General features: G+C 33.6%; 1 long non-coding RNA gene, 1 other non-coding gene and 1 pseudogene across 5 annotated transcripts; 2 read left to right on the top strand and 1 right to left on the bottom strand.

Moving 5' to 3' along the window:
* The first annotated feature begins 3776 nt into the window (after window positions 1–3776).
* Window positions 3777–3848, top strand: TRNAW-CCA. The gene has a single exon. It is a non-coding gene; the product is annotated as a tRNA-Trp (tRNA).
* Window positions 3849–4474: 626 nt separating this feature from the next.
* On the top strand, window positions 4475–12977 carry LOC111390876. 4 transcript variants are annotated; one of them, XR_002702009.1, is made up of 5 exons: window positions 4475–4809; window positions 8460–9534; window positions 9903–10509; window positions 12312–12401; window positions 12607–12977. It is a non-coding gene; the product is annotated as an uncharacterized LOC111390876 (long non-coding RNA). The 4 variants fall into 4 exon arrangements; XR_002702008.1 differs by lacking the exon at window positions 12607–12977 and adding an exon at window positions 11393–11615 and having other exon boundaries at window positions 12312–12572; XR_002702010.1 differs by lacking the exon at window positions 12607–12977 and having other exon boundaries at window positions 9903–9977; window positions 12312–12571.
* Window positions 12978–14596: 1619 nt separating this feature from the next.
* LOC111390888 lies at window positions 14597–21887 on the bottom strand (annotated as a pseudogene).
* Window positions 21888–22765: the final 878 nt, after the last annotated feature.

Raw genomic sequence — 22765 nt, 5'->3', positions numbered from 1 at the left:
AATGATTTCAAATAGTTGCAAAGCTATAATTAAGGATTGCAACCACCTTGCTCCTATTTGAAAATTATCAACTAAATTGTGACATGATCATGAGGCTAGATCTAAATTAATATTGGTGTTTCGTCAACTTTCAGATGCCCAAATTAAATGCTCTATCCATACATCCCCTCAAATCCTCTTTGTGGACTTTGAGAAAGACCCCTATACCCAAATTCTCCTTCTTCCAATGCCACGGCATGTGGGGTTCTCGTTTATCAGATTTCCTCTTAATAGAACCTTAGTTCCTTGCATTAACATCATTAGGAATGTTGTGAGAAAACATAAATGATAATGACAATCATACTTTGTTTTTGGCTCTATCTAGGTGCAGATGGATTGCTGTATTGAAGGGGACTGACAAATAATTTAATTTAGAAGAAAAAAATGTGGCTTTCAAGGACCACAAACTTTGCCTAGTTAACCTTGGACCAGAGCCGTCCCTATAGCTCCCACGATCTCACCTACTGCTCACCTTACCCTACCATACTCGGTCATCGCGCTCATATGCTAACACACAATAAAAAAAATAAAATAAAACCTTCACATAAATTAAATAAATTTTAAAACAAGCAAACTCGGAGGATTGAATAGTTAAGACATACTTAGTGCTAACCTTGACATTGGGCTCCACAATTTTAAGCATATTAAGCAACTCAGGGAGCGTACATTCGATCTTATTCATATTGAAGTTTATAATGAACCGCAATCAATGCATGACCCCAAAACAATTTTGGGAGATTTGCATGACTTGTTATTAATCGTATTATATCTAATAGTTAATGATTCCTCCTTTTAGATATACCACAATACTACAGTGTATATGGGGGAGTCCACTGCAAAAGAATCTCATTCTATCCTTATGAAAATAAATTAAACATTCATTTACAAGTAAAAAAATATCTACTTATTTAAAAAGTCACTTTTAAAAAAACAACTCACATATGTGTAAAAATATTATGTATATGTAAAAAACTACAATTACTTATAAGCAAAAATTACTTATAACTTTAAAATTCACATTTAGGTAAAAATAAAAATAAAAATGACATATTAGCTAAAAGTCACATAAAAGTAAACAATCACTTATAAAAAAACTTAGATCTAAAACATTTAAAATTTTGATTAGAAAATCACTTATAAGCTTAAAACTTTTTATTTTTATTTTTTAACTTATTAGTCTAAAAGTTCACGTATAGGTAACGAATTACATATAAATATAAAATTATAACTAATTTTTTCTCAAGAGTTAAAAATCACGAATAAGTAAAGAAAAAAAAAATTACTTAAAAAATCACTTATGAGTAAATTTATATATAAGTAGGAAAAACTACATATAAATAGAAAATATTTTATTATTTTTTATTGTTCAATACTTCATGTTATTCTAATACGATCTAGCACCAGATGTCACATTACAACAATCCACTATTGTTGATGGCTGAAAATGGCGTGATAAATTTAGATCGGCATAGAATGATTCTAGTACGATAATTGCTGAAATATGATAAAATAATTGAGTAATTCTTATTGGAAATACTTCGAAGTGTATTAAAGGAATTCGTTGAGTTCCTTATTACGAGGGACCAATATCTATAATATAGACCTTTATATAAGAGTTGACTATTCCATCACATCATGCTACAATTTCGACCTCGATATATATATGCACCATCTTGATTGAAGAGTTTTCATTGGTTGCCGATCAAGTCATCATTCCTCCTAAGGTGTAATTGTTGCCTAGGTTATAATTGTCTGTTATTTAGGCAATCACTACTTTTGACTGATCAAACTAAAGATATTGACATTAAAGGTGACACTTGTTCCTCCACGATTGAGCAGTTTTGCAATGATGACATCACTTGGGGCCTATTTGAGCCATATTATTTCAAAAAAATGCATTCTTAAACACTTAGTGAATTATCCATTGGTTTCCATGGCTAACAATCCTTAAGGTATGTTCTTTCATATCTTAGTCTCATTTAGACAAGTTTATTTTCGAAAGTATGTTTGATTGGTTTTATTTTTCATTCAAATTCTTATTTTTTAGATGTTTGATTAACAAATTTTCCATCAAAAATATTTTTCAACTTTCTGGTCACGTGACCATATTTTTTTCTAAAAAAAGAAAGAAAATATTTCTTTAGAGAGTGATGATTTGTGTTTTCTAGGTAATTTATTCTCTCTCTCTCTCTCTCACATGTGTGCACACCCCTTTATCTATTTATCAACAGAAAATGAACAAGTACAATATTTTTTAATCAGAAAAATAAATCAATCAGACATATTTAATTCATAATTTCCATACAAAATAAGTTCTAGGCTATTCAATTGCCTATAATTTATTTTATTTCCATGTAAATTTCATACTTACAATTAAATACATTCTTATTTTTGTTATTAATTTTCACTAAAATGAAATTTCAAATAATGTATTTGTAGGTAAATAAGTACTTTAAATCAAGAGAATTATGAGGTAAACCTGTACTTTCTTAATCTTAAATTGAGGCTTAGGGGACAATGTAAAAAATGGATTTCAATGTATTAATTTAAGAACCAAATTAATGAAATATTCCACAGAAGTGACGTATTTATAATTATTTAAGAAAGAAACTAATATTAACCAAGTACGTGCTGTGGTATTAAGTAATTGGCCTATCCCAATAGCTAAGGGTCCATTTGTTAAGATTTTTGAAAAATTGAAAGTACATTATGATATTAAGAAACTGCCTCTGAATAATTTTTCGAAAGTTTTTTATTTGATTAAAACAATTTTTGTAAAAATAGATTTAAAATATCTTTCTCATAAAACTATTCTATAAAATCAATTTGGGCATTGTTTGACACCTATTATTTGAAAAATTATAGAGTTTTGAAAATTATTTTTTTGAGAATGTGTTGTTAAGAAGTTAGGAAATTTTATTGGTTTGAATGCAGAGTATTTTATTGTATGAATATGTGGTGAAAAATGATATTATAAGAAACAATTTAAATTTTTTAAGATCGTCAAACAGAGGCTTATGCTATTTCCAGCGCTGCACCAAATTAAAATTCATCTCCAACTATTACACCAAATGAACAGTGTTTAACAATTTTCTTCCATTTTTTTATTATTAATAATTTTTTTATTTGGAATATTATTTATTTAATTATTTTATAAATACATAAATTACTAAAAAAATAATTACGTTAAACTACGGAAAAAATTAAATTCATTAATAAATATAAATAATATAGTATAATTAGTAAAAACTTTTTACGTGTCGTTGTTTTTAAATAAAATTAGATTATCGTATGTATGTCGTCGTTTAATATATTCGTGTTAACTTTAATAAATAATCGTGTTTGTTACATTTTAAATTTTTTTCTTCCAATTAATTCATTAATTATTATTTTTTACATTTAAAATTTATATTAAAAAATATATAGCACAAATGACATAAATACCCTTAACAAAATTATTTGGAAAATGATAAACGAGGGCAAAAGAGACTTTATACACTTTACACCAAATAATGATGCATTTTGGTGCTCAAATTGAAGATGTCCTTCGAAGCTAGAGCAAAAGCTAGGTCGAGCGCATGGTAAAATTTGAAGTGTGCCCGTATCTTCTTAGTTCTGGAAACTTGGCTTCCTGGCTGACCACACCACCATGACGATGGGCTGGTCCAGTTGTTGTTTAGGTTCGCACTATTTTTAATTAATAATATATAAACTATACGATTGTTTATCAGCACCGTGGATCCGTGGCGCAATGGTAGCGCGTCTGACTCCAGATCAGAAGGTTGCGTGTTCGATTCACGTCGGGTTCAATTTCCTGTTGTTTTACTCTTCGTTTATTTTTTTTTTGTTTATCCTACGTTGTTCTCTCCTTTAATTATCACCACCGTTGAATGGAGTCGCACAATAATTTGCAAGAAAAGAAAAGGGAAAATAGATGAACATGTCTCAATCTTCCACCAAAGATGCATTTTGGTCCCCATCCTTCCAAAAGGATTGAGATAAGTCCAATACATTTTCATTTTGGTTGGGACATGCAATTTTTACAATTTTTATGAATAATATAATTCGTCTAGAGTTTAATAATCATCAATTTATGTAGTTGTGATGCAACTTTTACGTTGTCCAACAAAATTTAAATACATTTTTATTCATTAAACAATATTATAATTATTATTACTGTCATTAGCACGTAAATCGATAATCATTTATATTAGTTGGATGAATAACTTTATTTTAATATTTTTATTATTTTTTTTGAAACGCCGTTTATTGTACCAGTGTGCTGCATATAAAATGAAATTCAGGACTAAATTTCTCATTCTAAAAACTCAGAGACCAAAATGAATCTTATGAACGATTGGGGATCTAAGCTGCTATTTTCCCAAAGCAAAATCTTCGGCGGTTCAGCCACTCCTAATCTTTGCTCCTCCCCAAAAGTGCTGCTCTGCTCTCTCTCTCAAGAAATCCATCAACACTTCCACCACCGCATTACTAAAATTTTTAAAACGACCCTGAACTCCTCGACACTCCCATTTAACTCCGGCGTCTCTTTCCCACATCCAAATTCACCTTCATTTCTTCACCAAATCATGCTTTCACTCAACATCCACGGCCACCTTGAAGAAGCAGACCCGTTTCTATGTGCATCTCAACTCGACCCAAGAATATTCCAGGCCCCCAGAAAAGAACTTCTCATCTTCCGAAGCAGAGGACCTGGTTTCGTTCAATCTTGAGAATTCAGAGAGAACAAACCACTGGTGACTACTCTCGGTAAGTATGCCAAGTTTTTGAGAACTGTGTATTGTTTTATGCTCTTTGAAGAACTTGTGAAGAATGATAAATGGCTGCAGTGTCTTGAGGTTTGGTCCCTTCTCAAAGATTTCAAATTTTTTCCATCATTTTCTTATTATTCATACATTTACTAAACTTCTTGAGCTATCTGTTTAGTTATCTAGGTATGTTAGGGATTGTAACTTTAGAACTTTTCGTTGATTTTAGCAATTTAAATGGAAATTTGAACTTTGCCCATTTTTACTTTAGTTTGCCTGGAGCTATGCCCTCAACAAACCCTACATTTTCGTGTCATTCTTTTGACAATGGCCAACTGTCTTGAAATGTAAGTCAGAGAACACCCAATGTGATTTCGAAAAAGAGACGAGGAACGTGTAAATTTTATGTGTAGAAATATTCGTTGTTGATTTTATCCTTTTACCGATGCAGATTATCTTGCTGATAGAGTCTATAACCTCATTCTAGTTTTACTAGATAAAACTCTGATATCTCAAGCTCTGTCTTTGTAATTTTATCTACCACAGATAATATTATGCATTTTTTCACATAGGTCTTCTCAAGCGCATATCCTAATTGGTTCGTGTTGACTTTATATTGTGATGTCTGTTTTTAGGGGATGGGGTGAATTTTATTCATGTACCTGAGCATGTGCAATTTTGCTGTACTCAAAATATGCATGTCAATGTGAGTGCCTGTGGATATGTGATGGTTTGCCTCATGCGAGTGTGCTTGACAGAAGATGCAAAATTTTGTTATTATATTGAGATATACACGAACCAAGTGTAAGTCTTCTTCATTTGTGTATGAAGCACTTCGTGAACTTGAACTCATATTGGTGTAAATTTTGGAGACAATTGAAAGATTAACTAATTTCTTGTGAACTGAAGATTTGTCGAGGGTTAAGGCAAGAACAAATGAAGGTATAGTATGCTAACTTATAGAAGATAATGAAAGAAAATACTAAGATATGTGGTTGAGATTCGGATGAAATTCATTCCACGGTTGAGATCAAATGGTACATATATCTTTTCTTGTAAAGGATAATGAAGCTAAAGATAATGTGAAAATAAAAGTGCAGTTGAGATTCGAATGAAATCCATTCAACTACTATTTGATCTCAACAGTTGAATCGCACGCATTTATTTACGCATTATCTTTTGCTTCATTAAAAATTAATGAAGCAAAAGATAATGTGTAAATAAATGTGCGTGGTTGAGACTTGGATGAAATCCATTCAATGTTTGAGATCAATTAGTACATATAGCTTGTCTTATAAAGGATAATGAAATCATTCAACGGTTGAAATCGAATAGTCCATTCAATTGTATCTCTATAAATGTGAATCCCTCATTCAATTCAGTTCATCGTAAGTACGAATTTCAATATTGGAGGTCCATCAAATATTTCATCTTCTGCTTCATCTTCATTATCCGGCGGTGAAAGTGATAATAAAGTAACACTTTCGAATGAGCTTGAATATATAAATGTGAATCCCTTACTCAATTCAATTCATCGTCAAGTATGAATTTCAATATTGGAGGTCCATCCAATATTTCATCTTCTGCTTCTGACGGTGAAAGTGATAATGAAGTAACATTTACGAATGAGCTTGAATCTATTGGTGCAGAACAAGAAGCGATTCTTCGCATTTATTCCAACGACATCCTTGTTGATCATTATTTCAGTCAATAAAACAGCGAACCGATCCATGAAGGTTCCACTTACAGTCATGTGATAATCCACCAGGATCGAAAAATGTTGATAGAAATATGTTCGATGACTATTTTTCTAAGACGCCATGTTATAATGAAAATTTATTTAGTCGATGATTTCGAATGTCTTGAAGTTTATATGTATGTATTCTTGAGGCCATGCAAGATCATGACAACTATTTCGTACGGAGAAGGGACTCGAATTATCAGCTTATTAAAAAATAACAGTTGTATTTCATTCGTATGGAGTCGTAGCAGATGCTCCATATGAATACATTAAAATAGGAGAATCCACTGCAACTAAAAGTTTTAAGAGATTTTGTCGTGCTATTGTGGAGGTGTTTGGAGATCAATATCTAAGATCCCCTAATGCTAATGACATTATGAGGCAACTCTGTATTGGTGAATAATGTGGTTTTCGAGGAATGCTGGGTAGTCTATATTGTATGCACTAGAAGTGGAAAGATTGTCCAATGGCTTGGGCAAGACAATATGCAAGTCCTAGTAAAACGCAACTATTATTCTTGAGGTTGTAGCTGATTATAATCATTGGATTTGGCACGCATATTTTGATTTACCAGGTTCCAACAATAATATTAATGTGTTGGAGGCATCTCACCTTTTCGCGAACCTAATCGAAGGTATTGCTCCTCCCGTTCATTATGTTATTCAAGGAAATGAATATAATATGGGTTATTATATAGCAGATAGTGTATACCCAAAATTGTCTACTTTTGTTCAAACAATTCATGATCCATGCGGTCCCAAAAAAAAATTATTTGCTATGAAACAAGAAGGATGTAGAAAAGATATAGAATGTGCATTTGGTGTTCTGCAATCAAAATTCAAAATTGTGTACATGTATGTGGGACAAACTTGTCTTAAATGATATAATGACTGCGTGCATAATTACGTACAATATGATAATTGAGGATGAATGTGACAAATGCCCAAATTGAAGATTTGATGGAAGTGTCAACTTCGGAAATCAGAGTTGATTGTAGATGAAAATACCCTACTTTAAGAATTCCTTTCTCGACATAGACAAATCAAGGATGTAGATGCGTACCTTGCACTTCGAGATGCGTTAGTTGATCATATATGGGATGAATACACTAATTCCGATCGATAAGTGACAAAATGAGTTGTTCTTCTCGCTATATGTAATTTTCCTCGTGTGTTTAATGTGGTTTTTATAATTTGTGGTAATATGTTTAATGTCTTTTTCATTTTATTAATAAATTCAATATTTTACTTCATTAAATATATAATTAATGACTTCTGTAATAATATAATTTCTAAAATAAAATTTAGTGTAAGAGATAGAAAGTGGGAGGTAGGAGAAATAATATTTAAATAATATATGTTAAGATTTGACATTGTTGATGGGGATATACTTAATTAACTAATTACCAAAATTCCTTTCAATATATATATATATATATATGAAATGTTAAAAAGGAAGAGGATCTATGGGTTAGGAATTATAATTCTCCAAATAGGTAGTATAGTCAAGAAGTTTTATTCAAATTAAAAATCACAGGGGCGGGAGAGTTTTGTGCTCATCTACAAAGAAAATATGGAAATGAACGAACCTTACCTCAGACTAATTGGAGTTTCATGCATAAAATTAATAGCTGCTCTCTTAGTTTATGTGGCTGTTGTATCAATGACTGATGGTGGGTCATGGCTTGGTAGTACGTGTTGAGGGGAAGTAAGTTACTGAACAAAAATGTTTAGGAGTGGTAAAGCAAATTCTGAGGCATCTTAGTATCTCAGTTTACACAGAAATCTAAGTTAGAAAGGTCCCACCCCACTTCTTGTCCTTTGTTACTATTGTAGTGAGCTCCATTAACTCTGGAATTTTGTTATCATTAACAAAATGAAAACGTTCGTTACTTATGTCTCTACATTCAGGTGTTCAGATGGATGCAAAAGCAGCGGTGGTACATAGCGGACAATGGGGGTCTATTCTAAGTTGATATTAGTTATGGGAGAAAAGGGGCAAACTCAGATGGACACTGGCTTTTTCTGAGATGCATAATAGTGGTTGTAGGCCTGATACATCGGTCTTCAATGCACTGATCACTGCTCACAACTTCACTTCCGGGATAAATCTAAGGCGGTGGCCAAGGATCTGGGATATTTTGACAAGATGAAGCGAATGGAGCGTTTTAAACCCAATGTTGTAACATATGACATCCTTTTGCGAGCTTTTTCTCAGGCAAAAAATGTTGGTCAAGTTAAATGTTTTGTTTAAAGATCTTGATGAGAGCATTGTGACCACCCCAGATTTTTCACATATAATGGTGTGATGGATGCCCATTGAAAAAATGGGATGATCAGGGAAATGGAATCTGTGCTTTCTATTATGAAGAGCAATCAGTTGAAGCCAGACATCATCTCATTTAATTTGTTGATCGATTCCTATGGGAGCAAGCAGGAGTTTGAAAAGATGGAACAAGTGTTCAAGTGCTCGTTGCTTTCTAATCACAATCCAACACTTCCTACATTCAATTCCTTGATTACAAACTATGGAAAAACACGTCTCACATCGTAATAAGACACTTACACGTGATAAAGTTTGGTTTATATCCCATACATCTATGCAAAAACCCCGTCTTTCGCGAGCGCACCAAACACATTGATGTTAGATTACATTTTATTAGAGATATTGTGTCACAAAAAGTGGTAAGACTTGAAAAGATACATACACAGTATAACCCACCGGACATGGGCATTAAGGTGATGTCATTGGTGAAGTTTAGAAATTGCATGGATCTTCTAAACATTGGTGGAGGTAATTAATTTTTAATTTTATTGATTCCTAATATTAGAAGTATTATAAACAGGTAAGGATGTCAACAAGTCGAGTCGAAATTCTAGGCTCAGGATTGGCTGGAGTAAAATGTCCAAACTTTTTTTCGGGCCCAAGCCGTTGCTCGACAAAAAAATTAGGCTCGACCCGAGCTGTCTTTTCGAGTCAAGCCAGGTCAGCTTGGTTTTTTTTTTTTTTTTAAACTAAAAAGCTCGTCTCGACTTTTTTTTTTAAACTAAAAAGGCAGTGGCAGTAACCTGCTACCTTAAATGGTAGCAACTAAAATTTTAGTTGCTGCCAAACAAGGTAGCAAACTGTTGCCTATTTTTGGCGGCAGCACGTTGCCTTAAAAGGTAGCGTGTTGTTGTCTTTACTTTTTTAAAAAAATATATGCTCGGTTTTTCCGAGTCGTCGAGCCACACGGGCTGGTTCGGGCTTTGTCCGGTACCTAAAAATGGGACTTGGACAGAGTTTCGAGTTTTTTCCGAGTCGACGAGCCCGATTGCTATTCCTATTAACAGGTGATAATGTTTTCTTTTTAGGTCTTTTGACACAAAGGTGAAGGTTTGTTAAGCAAATTGTTGCCAAATAACCTCCCCGGGCTATAATGTAACTTGGTAATTTTCTCAATCGGCATCGATCTAATAATTGAAGGATAGATTGACGCCAAAGTGAGATGACTTGATCTAAAAACTGTTTGGGCCATTTGAAACAGCCTAATTTTAATTAGAGCTGCTTACGGCCCATTTCGCGGCTAATATTAGATAACCCATTTATGTGCCCATTTATATCCATAATGGGCTCGACACCCTAATTGATACCTATATATTCTTTGGGGCACTTGTCCTCTTGGTAATATGAATTCACCCCTTTCTCTCTTCTCCGTGTGGGACTCTCTCTGTGTGGGTCTTCCTTACCGTTTTCTTCATTGCCTTCGTGGTTATCTCTCATCTTCATGATTATACTTTTCATTACACATCTTAAGTGGGTGAACTAAAGAGCAACTGTGATCAAGAGGGTGGTTTGAGGGATTTTGGATGATTTGCATATTGGTGTTGATTTGAGGAGAAACTGAGCCCGGTTCAAGCCTTGGTGGTCATCATCTTCTGCACAACACTGTCATTCTCTTAAGTTACTTGGGGTTTCTTGGTAACTCTTGATTCTAAGATTATACGAGATGATAATTCAGATATGTCATACTGAATTGGAAGTCAACTTGTACAAAGAATGTCAAGAAGGAAACTCTTCTGACAAGTTATTTAAATGGCTTAGAAATCAGCATAAATTATTACAGAATTTTGGTGATAAATAACTAACTGGAATATCCCTTTTTTTTCCCTTAATAAAAAGTAATTGGTTTATCTTGTGTGTATACTATAACTTAGAGACATTTCAGAAATACTAATATATGGTCTTGCTCTTGCTGTATTGTGAAGATTAGATGATTTCAGAAGTAAGAAATTGGAGCTTCATTTTTTCCTCAATAAAAAGTCTCTCTCTTGATATTATTGTTTAACCTGATTCAGAAGCACATAACAAAAAGGACAATGAGAAGCCAATCTTCCAGCTTATGATCATCTGTCATTCTTATGCAAAAGAAATTTCTTGCAATTAGGTTGTCAATGTCTCAGAGTTCATTAATATCTACCATGATTAACATCCTTATGAATTGAATCTGAAAATAATTAAATTTGACAACTTAAAAACTTTAACTGAGATACTTGTGTTTTGCATCTTGAGCAGAATTATAAAAACTAAATTTTGGTTTTGCTTTCTTCGAATTGGATTTTAGTTTTTGAATTTCTAATTCTTGAAATAAAACTGAATAAACTAAATTCATTCATTTTATACATCAATTCATTTGTGTGACATTATAAGTAATATTCATGTTTAGTACATTCTCACACATATAGGTGGGAATGCATGAACTCACTTATTGACGAAGAGATATTTTATAAATAGGGTGGAGTTATAGGCTTACAGTAGATATCCTGGGCACATTCCAAATGAAAATTTTTTTTTTGATACCCAGGTCTCCCAGCTTCACCAGACTAATTCCTGGACCTCAAGCCTCCGGCCCCTCATTAGCTTGAGGAAGTTGATCGCGGGTTGTGCTCTTGTTGGCTCCCAGGTTCCTGCATGACTTATACTCCTTCCCCTAAGAGAGCTCTCTTCATTGCTTTCCAGCACCTTGCCTTCGAGATAAATCCCCCTTCCAAGATGCAGCCTTCCAGGAATCGAACTCTCCACGCTAGGTTTGTGAGCCCACCAATGTAATTGTTCCACCAATTCGGATGTGCCCCAGGGGGGAATTACATTTGATATTGACATAGAAAGCCTTCTCACATGAAAAAGTAAATCTCGTAGTAAATTTAATGATTTGAGATGTGGTCGAAACTAGTTTAGTTAAAATTCAACATGACTGGGTAATTGAGAATAAATAAAGGAATCATGTGTTCTCGGTCAAACAAGTGAGAAGAGGAAGGTTAGAGCAAAATAAATAATTTCATGTTGCTTTAATCTTCCATTTGATTAGAGCAAAATTAATATGTCATGTTGCTTTGGTCTTCCATTTGATTGGAATTGAACCGAAATGCGTAAAAGGATTTATGTACTTGAAGCCGGCTTAGCCCTTGGCTATTGACTCATCCCCTTATCTACAATCCTTAGGTCTATTGGTGCCTTCTCTAAGACCCATGGTATACTATTAGTTAACATTTAATACCTCTCTCTCCTCACTTTCGCTGAGGAAATGCTCTTGAGCATGGCTTTACGCCTTTACCTAGCTGACCTCAAATTTATCGGAAGGAGGCTTACTTTGTTGTTGTTGTTGTTGTTGTTGTGTGTGAGTGTGTATATATATATATTTTTATTTTAGCATCAACTCAAGCCTCTGTACTTATTTGTGCCCATACCATTTCTGATGAGTTTCCTTGGTTCTTTTGCCACAGGTACAAATTTCCGAGAACAAATGTATGAATGTTTTTAGACATGCTACTAATTCAAAGATGCATCTTTAAGTGATGAAAAATGCTGTAGAGGTGATATCTTAGGACATACTTTGTTACACGTAACATAGATATGTTATATGTTGTCATGCTAATGTTCCTTCTGCTCTAAGCAAGCTTTTGATTTGTACTCAATCCGTCTCATAGAGATATATGTGCTTTCGTATTTCATGTGTCTCAAAATATAAGTCACTTTTTTCTTTTATTATTTTTCATTTTTATATTTTGGGTAACTTAGGTTTTCGAGTTTTGCGCAACTAATTCGAGGAGTGACAGTCTTTCCCCTTGATTTGCTACTCGAGTAAATCCAAATGTAGCCATAGCTTATATATATTTGGACCGGACATTTGGGATGCGATTCTCCCTGTGGATCGAACTTTCCTTTACGACCTGTGGACAAAACTTCCGGAGAGATGATAAAGTGCGCCAAACTCTGTATCCACAGAACGATATCCTTCCAACATAAATGTTTCCACTTTCCTTATCAAGAGTGTATTTGATTTTTTATTTTTCTAATATGTCCTTATTTAATGGGCATTGTTATTAATATATATGAACTACTCATATTTAAACTATTATTGAATTTAAGAGTATATTCGAAAAAATATTGAGAGAAAATTATATTTTCAATTATATTAATTACATTTTCTTAATTTGTGTAAAAATGAAATAAGTCTATTTTTATGGGACGGATGGAGTATTATTCTTTTGTTTGTATCTTCATTTCCTTTAGCATGGCATTTGTAGCGTCCCATTTTCTATCATGCATGTTGGTTACTTTTGATTTCTTGTTTTAATTGCTTAAAAATTTAGCTGGAATTTTGCTTTTCGGTGCCGGAGAACAGATCCTACCGGAATAAATGCTTAGCATTTTCTGTCGAAAACTGGGTGGAGGCCTAAAAATCACCAAGACGTGTATGTACTTGTAGGGACGATCCTGTGATTGTCGTGACTCGAGGCAAAGTCCAAAAATTAGACCCTCTAAAATCAATGTAAGTGCAAAATTCAACGGTGTATTATGCAATATATTGTCAACTTAAAAGCTTAACATTAGAACAACGAATAAATATCTCAATCGTCTCACATTTAATGAAAAAAACTATTTTCGTTTTCCTTCTAATATTTAAAAAAAAAAAAAAAAAACTATTCGGCCAAAATAGGCCTCCTATGATTTTGGGCATGAGGCACAGGTCTCATGTGTCTGGTCACAAGATCGGCTCTGTGTACTTGTCAAGTATTTTGTCATTTTGCTCTTTCTTTGTAATTTGTGAAGATTATTATAATTGATTATTTATGTTTAACTGTAATAATTATGGGAATGTAGAAAATTGATTTCTCGACACTTGACAGGCTTTGGTATCTCGACTAAAAAATGTTTTTTTCCTTTTTAATGTTTAATCACATTCAGTATTGTCAAATATATCCGTTTTCATATATATTGAAGGTTATTACATGTCATATGCACACATTTTTATGTACTTTTGCCCCTTTTCTTGAGAAACTTTCTATCTTAGAGAAGGATAATTAGCACATAATATTCTCACATTTCACTATTATTATGAAAATGTTTTTACCTTTTAAATTTTGGCATTTTATCCCTTATTTTTATCTTTTGTGTAAAAGGTCCTTTTATCCATTTTCTCAAGTAAAAGTTGTGAAATTGCGAATATATCTTTATATTTAAATAAAATAAAAAGAAAAAGAAAGAACAAATTGTAATCATAGTCCTAATTTTATTAAAAAAGTGCAAATGAGATCCAAATAAATTATTAAAAAATAATTTTCTTTTTTTTATTTAAATAGGAGGATATATTAATCATTTCACAGATTTTATTGAGAAATTGGATGAAAATGGATATAAAGGATGGTTTACGCAATTAAATGTGTAATTAAGGATTAAAATGTTAAAAAAGAAAGATAGGAACGTTTTTAATAATAATAGTGAAAGGTAGGTACATTATATATTAATCACCCTTTTAATGATTTATTGGAGACTCATTTGCTTTTTTTTAAAAAATTTTGGACTGTGGTTACGATTAGTTTTTTTTTGTTCCTTTTGTTTTACTTAAATAGAAGGACGTATTTGTCATTTCACAACTTTTAATTGAGAAAATGGATGAAAATGATTTTTTACGCAATGGGAGTTGGCATTAAGGGTGAAAATGTAAAAAAATGAAAGATAAAGATGTTATGTACTAATTACCCAAATGAAAATAAAATGTGCTAAACAAGTTATTCATTTACAGATATACAACATTCCAAATAGGAAGGCAAAACCGATTTGCAAATTCTAGTTAATAGACTCCCTAATCACATTTACAAAGTACCAAAGCCAGGAAGAAGCTCGAAAAAAATCGCAGCAGCTCGGTATGATACTTTGCTGAACATAAATGAGATGCAGACTTGGACAACTAAGAAGTTAGTTGCATGGGTGAAGGATACAAGTGCTTGTTTGGTACATAATATGATGAGATTGATTTGTTAATATTGAACGTTTTGTTTGATCCTCTTTACCAAACATGATATAAGATGTGTATGAGATTGTGGGTCATTAAGCAGGTTCAAGAGGACGGGATGCCCAAAGGGAACTTAAAACTCGAAGACTTTGAAAGTTCTCTCCCAAGGCGAGGAGGCCTCGAGCAGCTTGGTGGATGTTAATAATGCGAGAAATCTGCTGCAGGGTTTCTCCACGAAGATGATCTGCCTGTTTACAAGAACATCATAATGAATTTCTTGTTACAATTAGATTGATTCATGCTACAGCAATCTCCAAAAGAAAGAATAAAATTATAGTGAAAATGGTAATAATTCACTAAAAGCTTATCTAAGGGTTCATATTAATTTGGCAAGATTTTGAGTTAACTGAAACAATGTTTCTATTGCTAATGCATTCTGAGAGGTTTTTGAAAGAGCAAGTCATTCATTATTCTGTGTTAAGAAGCAAGCAAAATATACCTGATTCACAAATCTCACCAGAGGTCCCAACTTCTCCATTGCAGCGGCAAGCTGCGGGAGGTAGTTTCCTTGACCCAGTCGACCTCCACATATAGTTTCTGCGATAATTTGGTGGAGTTTATCTATTCCCTGTAATAACGCGTCTTCTGCTTGTTGACGCGACTGTCGGTTACTAACCTCCAATTGTTCATCTGATAAGGGTTCTAAATGTGGTAAGAGAACCTGTCGACAAATATAAAGTTATTGCTGACTACTGCCTCATTCACAAGAGAATGAAAAGAGAATCTTGGACATAAAACAACTTCTGAGAGTAGAGTCAAAGCACAAACAAAAGACATGCAATTTGGTTAGATGCAGCCCAACAGGTGCTTATGAGAGCCAAATGAAGTTTGTTTAAGCACATTGCCTACCCATAAACGAGTCACATGTGAGAGTTAAGACCAATTTCTACTGCAGCAGACTAGGGAGATTATTAGGTTTTCTTTCTCATACCTATCTGTCTAATTTTGCAGAAAAATGGGCTCTCTCAGATACCTGTAGGTGTAGAAAACTAGGCTCTTGTTTGAAAAAACTCACTTCCATTTCAAATTTAGTGTGACCATATTCCTAGTATCTGTCAAGGACAAATGGAAATGAATTTGACTTTTCCATCATGAACTTTAATTCTTCATACAATAAGAAAGTTGGAGGGTAAAAGTGTCATTTTAAATTCAATGGGTCATTGTCACTTTTCTTCGTTTGCCAAATGTCCTTTGTACCAATAATTTTTAAATATTAAAATACTATTCCAAAAGTTGATCTCTCATTAAAATGTAATTTTAATGAGCTTCAAATAAGCGCTAGGACGACCTAATAAGAAAAGAAAAATTTTGCACCTGCAGGTATAATTAGACTCCACATTGAGTTCAATGTAAATCTTGAGCTCTTAAATATTTGTATCTCAAAAGTATGCCTTTGGTTTCATAGAAATAAAGCACAAAATGTCTGGATAACTATCTGAAATGAAGTATGCATAACATCACCTTTAGAAGCTCTGAAGGTCGGGAGCCCCCAATCCACGACAAATAATGTTCAGCTGATGTTTTCCACATGCCGGACATAAGATAGAATACATCAGTCTTTGAAGCCGCGGCTTTCATATTGAAGAGGTCCAAATAGTGCCTCATGCCCCTATCGACAAAAAATTGCAATTCCGTAACCCCATTGCTAGACTGCAAAGCTTTCTTCAACTCGACAACTTGTCTATTTTGTTCTTCTACCCATTGGCCATATGCCGTTTCAAATGTAGCAATGCCTCCACATTCAAACAAAGACTGTTAGTTGCAGACATGCTGCTGTTCTATTAGAATTATAACGCTTGGCATTCTTAACTTGGAAGATATCTGTAACTATCATCTGTCACCAGAAACGGAGAATCTGGTGGACACAAATCATAGCAGCTCATTTAAAAAACACTTAAACATAGAACAAGCTATTATATGTTCAAATGACTCCTTACAGAAAATTTTATTGGATTGATGAAAAATTTACTAGCTGTTCTTGACAGTAAATAAACTAAGAGACTCACCAAGTGTATGCTCTAATTTTGAACTTACTTTATCTCAGGATATCAGCAAATTTTGGCTGAGCTTATGGGAAAAAAGGAAGAAGCGCTTGAATGAAAAGTAATTATTTGAACTAAGGGCCTGTTTGGTTGCAAAGATGGAATTTGAGTGGAAAGAAAATGAATTCCAAGGAATTGAATTGCCTAGAAATTGTTTTATTGGAAATTGTCAATTGATAGTATTTGATTGGTATAATTTTCTAGGTGGAAAATATTGAAATAAAAGTGTCTTTTGATATTCGTTTGACTTTGTTTTTCATGAAAATTATCAATTTAAGGAATATTCACTTCTACTATTGTTCTTAGAATTTGTTTCCATTGCCAAAAAAAATAAAATAAAATAAAAAATCATCTATATTTTAGTGTTCGTTTGACTTTGTTTTACATGAAAATTGTCAATTTAAAGGCTATCATCTTTTACAATTGTTTCTAAAATTTATTCACATTGCCAACAATAAAAAAAAAAAGGTGGAATTCCAAAAACCACCTACCTCATGGGAAAATAAAAGGTGGAATTTCATGCTTTACCGACTTGTACCTAGAAAATCATGGAAAATCAATTTCTTGGAAAATTTTGATAATCAAACAGGCCAAAAATGGAAGTTGGAATTCGAATTTCAAGTTCCATGAAAAATATAGTGTAATCAAACAGAGCCTAATAGTTAAGGAAAAATATTTATTTTTAAGTATTTTACATTTTTTTTAAGGATTAGTCGAAATCGACAGATAACTACAGCATATGAGCAAGAATACCTCGGTTCGTAATTTCAGAGTAACCTTGCAGACCATGATCTAGTTCACCACCCATGTACAACCCCTGCAGCAAAAACTTTCGGTTAGACGTCTTTTCCATTGATCAATATTTACAAAAATGGATTTGGAAAGAGAAAAATAAGGCCGTGTTCTCTTTACCGTTTTCGGGTCGTTTTCTGTTTTCGATTTTTCAAAACGGTGAAAACGTGTTCTCTTTCCCGTTTTTGAAAACGAATTTTAGAAAACGAAAAAAAATTTGTGAAGAAAACACAAAACGACTTTTTTGTCGTTTTGGGCGTTTTCAGTGTAAAACTTGAAAAAATTGAAAACGCGGGAAACTTCTTTTTTTTTTTTTTTTTTTTTTTTTGAGGAGGTGGTGTGGTGATTCTCAAAATTTCAAAAAAAAATTAAAATTAATTTTTTTTTTTAGGTGGTGTTGTGGTGATTCTCAAAATTAAAAAAAAAAAAAAATCATTTTTTTTTTGTTTTGAGAAACTAACAAAAAGAACGTATTTTCAATAATTTCAAAACAAACACTCAAAACTCAAAATGAATTCAAAACTCAAAGCACAAAACTGAAACACAAAGAGAACACCCCTAAATAATTTGAAAATAAATAACTGATTTTATTTTACCTGTCCTCTAACCCGTTGAAGCTCGTGTTAATTCAATCAGTCTTACTTTACTACTTTCTAACTTCTGAACATAGGCCTTCAAAACAAAATTCATTTTACATCAGCAATTTACAATGTAAAGAGAAAAAAGGGATACATAAACTGAGTTATAGAAGTCCATGGTAGACGACATTCTGTTACATCATTTAGCCGTTACAGAAGGTTTTAATTTGTTCTCCGGCAAATATAAGTATTTACTTGGTGATAACCTTTTCGAACTTTTTTCCGCAGACGACTTTTTCCGGCAGCTTCACGGTTCTGTGCCAGTCTTCTCAGAACCTGTAATCCAAGCTCGAATATAGTCACTAGCATTGAACATAACTATTTCTTAAACTAATTATGAATCCAAATGCTGACAGAATGATTAACTAATCTTTAAAATATGATACAAGAAAGTCAATCATTAGATCAAGGAAAAATTATGGACATTAACATATTCGGATGCTCCTCGTTTATGCCCGAGAAAGGGTGTGATCAAGACTAAATTTAAATAAATGAAAGTGCCGCCTCTCTAATAGCTCGAGGGGTGGTTCGACAATTAATGCAACATAGTTCTTTATAAATGTTTATGAACAATCAGAATATGTAAAGAACAAATTGTATATTTGAGAGGAACCTATCCATTATAAATGAGATATGAATGATAACACAATGTCTTTACCTTATCAGCTGGTTTACTTGCTTCATGATCATATTTATTGGAAGGTCCTGCTGTTCCATCTGATGTGTCTTGTGGCTAGACATATAGAACAAAATGATGGTTAGCATGTCGGAGCCTAATATCATTGAAGACTAGATATGAACAAATTAGCCCCAGTTTGACAGAATTTTTTTGGAAAGAAAGAGTTTTTGAATAGTAAATTTTTTGAGAATATTTGGTTAAAAAACAAGAAAAAGTTTTGGGTTTACGTGAAAAGTATTTTAATGTGAGAACGTGTGATTGAAAATGAGAATGAGAAAAATGAATCTTGAAAGAATGATCCAAACATGGACTTAGTGTGTCACCTAATAGCTTAAACTTTTAGAAAATGGTAGATAAACATGGTATCAGAGTATGTGCAAGGAGATTTTCCATAGTTCAAGTTTCACAAGATACCCATAACTCCATCCTGCATATAAGGGGGCGTGTAATTTGTCCCCACTCTAATAGTTTAAACTTTTGGATGAAGTGATTAAACAAACACAAACCTCAAAAATCATTGATGGAGACAGTCCAAATAGTTATTTTCTTTGAAATCCCCGCGCACATTGGCCGTCTCCTATATACCCATCCTTCTGGAGGGAACAAACTGAGTGGACGTAGAGTTCATCTCGTTCCACTGTGTATTGAGAGAACAAAGTGAGAGCTACCTCTATTTGACAAGTAAATCAAACAAGAAATATAAGTTAATTCAATAGTAAAATCAAATAAAATCTTGTATTTATTTGCCTGAGAAATGCAAAGGAGAAGAAAAATAGTATCCACAAGAATTATGTCAAAACATAGGTTTTTTGGGTACATATCTTTCAATTGTTAATATGTTCCTTCCTCCTAATTTTGTTTAACTTAGCCGACACATTGCTCAAGTAATTTTTGTTTTACCGAGGGAACTGAAAAGTGTCTCGGTGAATTCATTCTTATCGAGCAATGTCTTCGGAAATCTATATAGAATAATGCTATTTACAGTCGCTCTACGTGGCATATATATGACATGTGGTTATTTGATGCATTAATGAATAAAAAAACTATCACATTAATGCATCAAATAATCACCTGCCATGTGTATGCCACGTAGGACGACTACCGCAGTGAGCGACTATGAATAGCATTACTTATCTATATAGGATCACAGTCTTTTATATCAAAGCTATAAAAAATAAACTTGACCAAAATTGAAACAAAACTTGCCATTCAACATTCAAAATCAGCATTTACAGATAAAGATTTCTAGTCCTCCAGGGGAGGACCTTCTTGAGGCCCAGCGGGGTCAGCAGCCCTCACTCGATTTTCTAATTTCAGTTTTTCTCCAGGTTTTTTTTAGGTTTTCAGATTCTTTTCCCAAGGTTTTTTCATTTTCGCCCCTAAGATTTTTTGGTTTCGCCCCCACTTAACTTCAGTCTTGCGTCCGCCCCCGTGTCCTCCAATCCTAGAGCTGGGGAAAAAAAAAATTCTTAGGAGAAATGAAATCAATCCATAACACGTAGACTCGAGTTCAATGGCTCTTTCGGTAAGGTGAATTATGAAATACTTCAGAGTCTGAAAGAAAAAGAAAAATCTAAAGTATTATCTATAACACCATCTGTCCTATTCATCCTACATGGTTTACATACTCTTAAAGGTCTTTCCAGAAGCCGATGCGAATCAAAACTTTGCTCCAATACAGAAACGAAATTCTCGAAGAATTTTAAACACCTTCTCTAATCTGACCAATCAATTATTTCAAACTCCCAAAGACAATCCAATCCTCCTATTCACACTTATTATATATATGAGCATGTATAAATGGCTTTATTACCAGGTTATTCAAATATCTTTGAGATTAGAGCACCTGCTTTCTATTTTCACAGCTAGCTAAAATAGGAAAATCATAATCAACATTTAGGTGCTTAGACTACTACTTTTGAGAAGGCTAATCCTCGAGGCTCAGTACAGTATCATAGTCCAAAAAGCTCATAATAAGCATTTGGATTCTGAGACTGATGTTGTCAAGAGATTCACCGTCTTGTGGGGTATAGTAAGTGTGAAATAATACGAAAATAATAATCAGATTGGGTTACTCTTCACGAGGTTGGAACCCAAGGCTCGGTACAAAAAGGAATCTTGGAGTCAGTAAAATTAGAAATAAGCATAAAAAGAGAAGAATTATAACAAATATAACAAATCTTTCACGTGTATAACTTTCATCTCCAACACTTTCTTGAAAACTACCGAAGAAGAAAATTAGAGGAAGAAGAAATGGCCTATAAACTAGACTAGAAGAAGATCACAATTCAAGAACAAGCTTTCCACTTAATTTGCCACAGACTTCAGAATAGAAACCCAAAGTAGATTACACTATTTCAAAACCATATTCCTAAAGTAGGTTTTTCCACTAATGAAGAAGAAGATTCGAATATGATTGTGAAAGCAACAACTTTTTCCAATATTATTTTTCGATTTAAATGAGAATCAAAATTTATTTTATGCATGCATATATTACACAAACATCTGTGTTCAGTGTGTGGGTGAGGATCTGTGTATGTGTGAGAAGATCGCAATTTGTAGCGTGAAAGGGTGCAATTAAAAATAGACAAGAACGGTGTTCGTTATATTTCCACTTACAAGCAAGCAACTAGAAAACAGTGCTGTGTGTTTTACATGTACTTGGACTATGGGAAACAGGTCACCTCACGACACTTTTCTCACTTGTTCCTCGACTTTGAGAACCCCAACCCCACGTGTCTTGAAATGGTGGTGGAATAATGTCTCCTGATCTGCCTGACGGCCTTTGGTGTTTCTGCTACTCTGATGGGCGAGTGTAAACTGAAAAGTGAGGGCGGGGCTTTCTCCCCCATTTTACCTCCGATGTGAAAATCAGTAGGCGCGTTAGGAGAAAATAAGTTTGGGATTCAGATAGCTAAAAAATGTGCAATCAAATCATACCTATTGTCCTTAGGAAGTATTTATTGACGTTGGAAGCTGAGCGGGAGCCGAGTGGTTGTGGTGCCATGTGTCTCATGTTGGCCTTCCCATTATCTCCACGTTCGGGGTGGGGAGTTTTAACCAACCCGGGAGGTTGTGCCCGTGGTGACCGCCGTGTAACTTTATTAATTCATCAGAGATTTTGAGGCTAAGTGTTGAGATGGCCTTATAAGTAATTCCATGTCGATCGTTGGTCTTACATAGAGGTAGAGCGCCCCCTGGGGGGAGGGTCGATGGTTTCTCATAGTGGTAGAGCACCCTGGGGGGTCGATGGTCTCACGTAGAGATAGAGCACCCCGCGGGATCGACAGTTTCTTGTAGAGGTAGAGCGCCCCTGAGGTGGGGGTCGACGGTTTCGCATCGGCGTGTCACGATTTACATTGCCTATCTCTGGAAGTGGTTTCCTATGTTAACTGATATCAAGTCTCATCTAAAATTTCGAAAGAGAAGAATCCAGTGTATTTATTTAAATGTTGGGTTCAACATTATATTTATTTAAATAATGTGTTCAACATATGTAGTTCGCAATATAAAGATTGAATTTATTTTTATCAAATGTTTGACATGCGCACAATTTTAATATGTGGGTAGCGGAAAAATTAAAATTCAAGATTTTGATTTCATATTAATTATTTTATCTAAAATCTTAAGATGTCGGAGAAATAATTTGTTTACATCTTGTTTTTGACATATTTCACGACTGTGATAATAAACGACTGCAAGTAGCATTATTTAGAAAAGAATGACCGAA

The sequence above is a fragment of the Olea europaea genome, unplaced genomic scaffold, assembly GCF_002742605.1.
Source record: "Olea europaea var. sylvestris unplaced genomic scaffold, O_europaea_v1 scaffold723, whole genome shotgun sequence".
Lineage (NCBI taxonomy): Eukaryota > Viridiplantae > Streptophyta > Magnoliopsida > Lamiales > Oleaceae > Olea > Olea europaea.
Note: the sequence above shows the minus strand (reverse complement) of the source record. Positions and strands in the feature narration are given on the sequence as shown.